At 46.7% G+C, this 8,651-nt stretch overlaps 1 pseudogene; it reads left to right on the top strand.

Moving 5' to 3' along the window:
* The first annotated feature begins 7,386 nt into the window (after positions 1-7,386).
* LOC141173695 (uncharacterized) lies at positions 7,387-8,367 on the top strand (annotated as a pseudogene).
* The last annotated feature ends 284 nt before the right edge of the window (positions 8,368-8,651 follow it).

The following is an 8,651-nucleotide window of genomic DNA, read 5'->3' as shown; positions in this document are numbered from 1 at the left end:
AACCACCCCCCGGGCTGTCAAAATGGTGGGCCTGCTGTCTGAGTACACGGGTTCTACCATGGCTTGGTAGTCTCTACTTCTCAACCCGATTGCAGTCCGACACCAGATCATCATTTCACTTTTGGGAGGCATGGCAATGGGGAATGGGTCACTCATTCTTACGCTACCGATCTCACCACCAGACAGTTCTACCTGCTGCCGTCGCATCAGGGCTTTTATCTCCTTGTTGAGGACTCTCTGTTGGCTGGAACTAGCATTCACCGCCACCTGTTGTAGAATTACAATTACCTCTGAAAGACAATTTTCAATTACGTTAGTACCCACAGTTATTTTAGGGTGACTTTCACTACGGTCAATGTCCACAATAATTACTCCCTGTGCCGGTAGTTCAACTTTACCAATTTTAATGGTCATCTCCTTGAACCCCATCTGCGGCACGGGTAAGCCATTACTGGCGATGATGCTCAAGTTACTGTCTGGATACCGTGTGATATCAGCATCAGTCCAATACTGCTTAAAAAGTACATAAGGGATAGAGGTTACTTGCGACCCAGTATCCAGCAAGGCGCTCATGGGGATACCGTCCAGCACCACGGGTAAAACCGGGCGCCCCCCAACATACTTATCACGCCAATTATAAGGACCTGGTGATCTTATGCCTGGGGGTTGGCCCTCTGCCCAAGGTTGGACCCGTTTAAATTACAGTACCTGGAAATGTGTCCAGGCTGGTTGCATCGACGGCAAATGGGCTGTCCATCCTCTGCGTAGCGGTCTGTGGGCCTCCCTCGGAACGACGGGATCATCCTCTGTCGACGCCACGGGACATCCTCCGGACTTGAAGCCAGCTCGATGGGTCTTGACGGGTCCACTTGCAACGCCTGGACGGTCCTGGTCAACGCCGCGACGCTCTTGGTCAGCTCCTGGACTTGGTGGTGCAGATCTTTCGACGGGGCTTGGTTCAGGGCCTGTCCATCAGCCCCCACGGAGTCCATAGAGGAGGGCGCCGCCTCCTGGTGGTAGGTGAGAGCTGGGCGCCGGGGGTTTATAGCACCACTTTTTGCAGGTTCACGGAGCACCCTTATGGCCCTGTCCTTGAATTGGGCAAAGGTCAGGCCAGGGTTCTGGAAGAACATGAGGCGCAGCTGGGTCCTGTGGGCGCTAGACAGCAGACCTTCTATGAATTGTTCTGTTAGCAGCTTATCCGTTTCCTGCACACTGCCAGGGTCAGTTTGTTGAATAGCCCTCAGGGCTTCCTGCAGATTTAGGGCATAGTCTCTGATGCTGTCCTGTGCCCGCTGCTTACATCCATAGAACCTCATTTTAATCTCAGCGGAGGTACGTGTGTCAAAGGTACCCCGCAGCCGGGCCAGAATACCCTTCACAGTCCTTTTCTCCTCAGTGGGCCATGATTTTACCTCCCTTTGGGCTGCGCCAGTTAACTGCCCTGTTAGTATGCTGACCTTCTGTTCCTCTGTCAGGGGGTAGACTTGGAACAAACTGTACAGCCTTTCCTTAAAGTCAGTTAGGGCATGGGGCTCCCCTGAGTACTTGGGCAGCCAGGCCGCTCCAGGGATGTAGGGCAGGGAAAAGGGCATCACCGCTGCTGCAGCTGCGTTGGTGGTAGTGGGCGCCTCTGTGTCCGACATCTTCCTCCCCCCTAGTTAAGCGTGGCCTACCTTCCGACGATCCTCTTCTGTAGGCCGCGGCTCCGCTGCTGCTGCTCTGGACGAGGACCTTGCGTCGCGTCCTGATGACATCAGCGTTGCTCTCTCTCCCTTCCAGGACCTTGCGCAGCGTCGGTGCGTGGGGCGGAGCTTCGGATCTCGTGCGGTTTTGACGTCCACGCCCCTCTTCTTCCCGCGCGGCGTCCTGAAGATGGCGTCCGATGGCGGGAAGCAGCTGCGGATGGCGGGAAGATGGCAGAAGACGGCGGGAAACGGTCCAAGATGGCGTCTGATGGCGGGAATCGGCTCCGTATGGCGGGAAACGACTCCGGACGGCGGGAAACTTCGCCACAGGTAAGTTACAAAAGTCTTTTTCAGACACGCAGTACCCGGTGGTTGCGGGCACGAAATCCTGCCGACTACGCCAAAGCTGACTCGCCCCCTGGGCCGTGGGGCACTCGGATCCGGGCAGTAGGGGAACGATGGGAGTAGTAGTGGCAACCCGGTTCCGTGGCTCAGGGTGGTCAGGCCAGTGGTAGTCCGTTATGTGCTATTGATTATGTCCGACTACACCACCCGGGGATTTGCGGTCATTAGGAACCGCCGCTGCAGGGCAGACCGCTGGGGATGATGATATATGCAGCTGGGATGGTGTGACTCCCCACGGGAAGAGTGCGGCCCCAGGGCAGTGTGGTGGATGGTGGAAGTGATGGTAGTGAGAGTCCCAGTGCTAATAGTGCTGGAGGAGCAAGAAGCACACAGACAACAGGTTGCAGTCCAGGGTCTTTACTAGAACAGGTAAATTGACCCACAAACAGTCCCGGCTAGGAGGGGACCTGGATGTGTGAGAGCAACGGGGAAATTGGCCCTGGTCAGGGTGAGGGTGTAGGCCTACCGTGCTTTCTGTGCTCCTTCTGGCTATCTCCTCGTTATAGGGTAACAGCCCACGTTTCCGAGCTTTCCGTGTATTCTCGCCAGTATGGCCTGCGACGTGGGTTCCTTTCTGCTCCCAGCCTTGTAAGGCTTTGCTGGTCCCTTCTGTTGTGGCAGGGCCTCCGGGCTTCTTAGGCCAAGGAATATACAGTCCCCTGCGAACTAGTTATCTGCTGGAGAATGTGGAATCCTTCCAGCCTCAGACACCAAAGTCTGGTAAATTAAGTCCTTTCTCTGCCAAGACAGGCTCTCTTCGCCTCTTGTCTCTGGCTTGTGGCTCTCCTCCTGCCACACTTCCTCTTAGGTGCAATCCAACTGTCCCTCTCTGCTCTGGGACCTGAATCCTGACACAGGTCATCCAGTTCTCTCTAACCCTGCCCCCAGCACCAGCTTTTATAGGGGCAGCCTTCTCCCCCTACTGGCCTGAGACAGGAGGTACTGCATGCTAATGTTCCCCTGACTAGAGAACCTCCCCCTTGCTCTCAGACACAGCTTTATTACATTTTGTGGCATCCAGGCCAGGGTGACACACAAGGACTGGTCCAGAGTAGCACATGGTCCCTCTGCTCGGTTCTTCCCTGGTTCACGGAGTCGATTGAGCCGCCGTGCGACCTTGGTCAGTCCGAGTTGATACCTAGTTACGCCCTCTGGTCCCTCCTTGCACCACAGCATAGAGGTTCCACCACCCGGATCCGTAACAGCGTGAAGCTGCCAAGATGCCATTCGCCACCAGTTTTGCTATATTTCAGAGCTGCAATGTTACTGGTGTGTCAAAAAGCACAAGATGTGCGATACTCAGGGACATGACCAAGGTAAGGAAGGCTGAAAAACGACCACCTTCGAACAAGAAACATAAGATAAAACGTCAATAATGGGCCAAGAAATATCTTAAGACTGATTTTTTCAAAGGTTTTATGGACTGATGAAATGAGAGTGGCTCTTGATGGGCCAGATGGATGGACCAGAGGCTGGATCAGTAAAGGGCAGAGAGCTCCACTCCGACTCAGGCGCTTGCAAGGTGGAGGTGGGGTACTGGTATGGACTGGTATCATCAAAGATGAACTTGTGGGACCTTTTCGGGTTGAGGATGGAGTGAAGCTCAACTCCCAGACCTACTGCCAGTTTCTGGAAGACAACTTCCTCAAGCAGTGGTACTGGAAGAAGTCGGTATAGTTCAAGAAAACCATGATTTTCATGCAGGACAATGCTCCATCACATGCATCCAACTACTCCACAGCGTGGCTGGCCAGTAAAGGTCTAAAAGAAGAAAAAATAATGACATGGCCCCCTTGTTCACCTGATCTGAACCCCATAGAGAACCTGTGGTCCGTCATAAAATGTGAGATCTACAGGGAGGGAAAACAGTACACCTCTCGGAACAGTGTCTGGGAGGCTGTGGTGGTTGCTGCACGCAATGTTGATCGAAAACAGATCAAGCAACTGACAGAATCTATGGATGGAAGGCTGTTGAGTGTCATCATAAAGAAAGGTGGCTATATTGATCACTAATTTTTTTTTTCGGCTTTTGTTTTTGCATGTCAGAAATGTTTATTTCTAAATTTTGTGCGCTGATATTGGTTTACCTGGTGAAAATAAACAAGTGAGATGGGATTATATTTGGTTTTTATTAAGTAGCCTAATAATTCTGCACAGTAATAGTTACCTGTACAAACAGATATCCTCCTAGGATAGCCAAATCTAAAAAAAAAACCACTCCAACTTCCAAAAATATTAAGCTTGGATATTTATGAGTCTTTTGGGTTGATTGAGAACATAGTTGTTGATCAATAATAAAAATAATCCTCTAAAATACAACTTGCCTAATAATTCTGCACACAGAGTATCTCCCCTCACATAATACACCAGTGACTGTCAAAAAAAAAAACACGTTACAGCGTGTCACGGACCAAAAAGAATATACTACAGTATGTCACGGACCAAAAAATCACGTTACGGCGTGTCACGGACCAAAAAAAATACATTACAGCGTGTCACGGACCAAAAAAACCACATTACAGCGTGTCACGGACTAAAAAAACCACATTACAGCTTGTCACGGACCAAAAAAAATACATTACAGCGTGTGACAGACCAAAGAAACCACATTACAGCGTGTCACGGACCAAAAAAAACACATTACAGCATGTCACGGACCAAAAAAAATACATTACAGCGTGTGACGGACCAAAAAAAATACATTAAAGCGTGTCACGAACCCAAAAAAAACACATTACAGCGTGTCACAGATCTAAAAAGACACGTTACATTGTGTCACGGACCAAAAAACACGTTACAGCGTGTCACGGACCAAAAAACACATTACAGCGTGTCACGGGCCAAAAAGAAACACATTACAGCATGTCACGGACCAAAAAAACCACGTTACAGCGTGTCACGGACCAAAAAAACCACGTCACAGCGTGTCACAGACCTAAAAAGACACGTTAAAGCGTGTCACGGACCAAAAAAAACAGGCTACAGCGTGTCAAGGATTTTTAAAAAAACACGTTACAGCGTGTCACGGACCCAAAAAAACACGTTATAGCGTGTCACAGACCTAAAAAAACATGTTACAGTGTGTCACGGACCAAAAAAAACACGTTATAGCATGTCACAGACCTAAAAGAACACATCACATCGTGTCACAGACCTAAAAAGACATGTTACAGCGTGCCACGGACCAAAAAAAACCACGCCACAGCGTGTCACGACCAAAATAACACGTTACAGCGTGTCAAGGATTTAAAAAAAAAACACGGTACAGCATGTCATGGACCAAAAAAAACACGTTACAGCGTGTCACGGACCTAAAAACACGCTACAGCATGCCACGGACCAAAAAAACACGTTACAGCGTGTCATGGACCTAAAAACACATTACAGCGTGTCACGGACCAAATAAAAAAAACACGTTACAGCGTGTCATGGACCTAAAAAAAGACACGTTGTAGCATTTTACGGACCTAAAAAAAACCACGTTACAGCGTGTCACGGACTTAAAAAAAAACACGTTACAGCGTGTTACAGACCTTAAAAAAAGACACGTTGTAGCATGTTACGATGTTACGGACCTAAAAAAACTCACGTTACAGCGTGTCACGGACCTAAAAAAAACACGCTACAGCGTGTTACAGACCTTAAAAAAGGACACGTTGTAGCATGTTACGGACCTAAAAAAATACACGTTTTAGCGTGTCACGGACTCACAAACAAACACAAGCGCACGTTTAAACCACCTGGGCTAATTTAGGTTTCCTTAAAAAGCAAATAACGCCCACATGGCTCCTCCTAAAAAGTACGCCAATGACAATGAAAGCAGCAAAGGCACAACGTCAAAGACAACAACGGGCAAATGAAGAGCCACAGCATCGCTGGGACAAAAATAATGCATATAAGCGTAGGCGTCAAGCACATGTGTCCCCTGATGCAAAAGTCATTAGATTATCACAGGGTGCCATTAGGTAACAACAGCGCCACACACAGAAATCTACAGTCTTAACAGGATGACCCATCGGAACCAGCACACCACAAACTCTAGAACTTCAAAGTGTATGAGGTTAACTAAGAAGGCATTTTCCCAACGCAAGCTACTTCAGGAACAATGTCCATTGGCCACGGCAAGGAGACTGTCACACGATGCAGAAGCACACCATCTACAGCGACAAGCTGAAACACAAAGCCAGAGGGAAGTGCGACTACAACAAATCAACATCCGCCGGCAAATAAGTCACATACAAAAAGAAAGACATGAACTTCAGCTACAAACAAAAAATGTAACCCATGATGAAAACACAATTCACAATCACAGCTGCGGTCCCATGAACCATTTATGTCAAAGTTGTCAATCTTTGAATTTTTGAGCTGAGACGCCTTCCGATGGAAAGTTTACGCAGTGCTGTCAGAAGGGGAAAGTCCATCTACCCATACTCCAGTATCCAGAAGAATTCAAAAAGTTAATGACAGGAAAAAGTGAATTCAGCAAAAATTTAATGGACAATATTTACAGTATAAACAGTTCTTATGCTTTTACCTCCATGGGAGCAAGTATTTCACCATCACCTGGATATGGCCCATACTGTTTTCGCATACATGGACAGATCTATCATTGAACAGGCACACTACATCCAACAGACGAAGACCAACCAAAATTTGCTCAACTTTATATATTGGATACCGCTAATGCAAATGGACTCAGACTCAAAAAAAAAAGAAAATGAAAAATGACATCCTACATTGATGAACATTATCGCTGAGCAACTGAATGCTATCAATCCATTCGCTGCTGCCTATCAAATGCTACGCGACGTTGAACAACAAGAACAGATCAAAGCACATCAAAATGGAACTGTCATGCCAACCATCACAATGCCTATTAAGCAAGATAGGACTCAAGATCCAAGGCGATACAACAACCCAACAGTGAGTGAAGTTGCAGTTGTCTTTCACAATGAAGATGGTGAGCCTCCCTTCAATAGAGATATATGAATTCATTTAAAACCTGATCCACGCAACCCTCTGGCTCCAAAAACACAACGCATCAGCATTCTCCATAGCAATTTGGATACTCTGCTGTATCCTATCTTTTTCCCTTATGGAGATCAAGGTTGGCATGACAGTCTAAAACAACAGGGGAAATAGTGCCCGAAGAATAACTCAACTTCAGTACCATAGCTTTGTATTATCGGTCAGGAAGGGATTTAATCCACTATTCAATGGTGGCAAACTCACACAGCAATATTTAGTCGATGCATACGTCGAAATCGAGGCAAATCGTCTACATTACATCAGAATGCACCAGAAAGATTTAAAAGTGGAAGATTACTGCCTCCTACAAGAAAATTTACTAAAAAAATCTATTGAAAAGGGCATCCCAATTGGAAAGACAGCAATTTTCCCATCATCTTTTGAAGGCAGTCCAAGAAACATGCAACAGCGCTACCAGGATACTATGTGTACAGTAACAAAGTATGGTCGACCAGATCTGTTTGTCACTATGACATGCAATCCCGAGTGGACTGAGATTACACAAAATTTAGAACCGTGGTAACTTGTGGAACATAGGCCAGACTTGGTGGCACATATTTTTAAAATTAAACTTGATTCCCTATTAGCAGACATCAACAATGGCTTATTTGAAGAGGTCACCGCAGCTGTCCATGTCATCGAGTTTCAAAAGCGCGGTGTGCCACATGCACATATTTTAATAATCCTTGAAAGCAATTCAAAAATAATAACTGAAGAGGACATGGACAACATAGTATGGGCAGAAATTCCTGGTGAAACAAAATACCCTCAGCTCCACAACATTGTTATTAAGAACATGATTCATGGTCCCTGTCGAGAAGCCAATCCTAATTGTCCCTGTATGAATAATGGGAAGTGTTCCAAAGGTTTCCCAAAAAAATACCAGGAATATACCATCAAAGAAAAGTACGGCTATCCAAGTTACCGCAGAAACATTGGGAGAACATACGACCATCATTCAAAGACAATTGTTAATCCTTGGATTGTTCCATATAACCCCTATTTATTCAAAAAATACAACTGCCACATTAATGTGGAAATCTGTACTTCCATCCAAAGTGTAAAATATTTGTTTAAATATGTATACAAAGGACACGACAAGGCTAATATTGAAATAGCTCAAAGAGACATCAAACATGGTGAAACAAGCCAATTTGTTGATTCGAGATACGTCAGTGCGCCAGAAGCTGCATGGAGAATATTTGCTTTCCAATGCATAAACAATCTCATGCCATCATTTGCCTAGCGGTACATTTGCCTAACTCTCAGCCACTATATTTTCATAAAGACGATCCCATTGACAACATTCAACAAAAGCTCCATAATAATTCCACACTAATGGCGTACTTCAACCTTAATAACATCGACCTAAATGCACATCAATATTACTACCGAGAAATTCCTGAGCACTATGTTTGGAAACAAGGCACATGGGAACCCAGAAAGCGACGAGGCGAAAAAGTATTGGAAGAATGTATATGACGCACCCCTGGGCCGGTGTCGCGCAGCGTTGCGCACGCGGGAGCCTAC

Source organism: Phyllobates terribilis, unplaced genomic scaffold (genome assembly GCF_046119375.1).
Source record: "Phyllobates terribilis strain yellow unplaced genomic scaffold, ASM4611937v1 Scaffold_1__5_contigs__length_1240528914, whole genome shotgun sequence".
NCBI classification, from domain to species: Eukaryota; Metazoa; Chordata; class Amphibia; order Anura; family Dendrobatidae; genus Phyllobates; species Phyllobates terribilis.
Note: the sequence above shows the minus strand (reverse complement) of the source record. Positions and strands in the feature narration are given on the sequence as shown.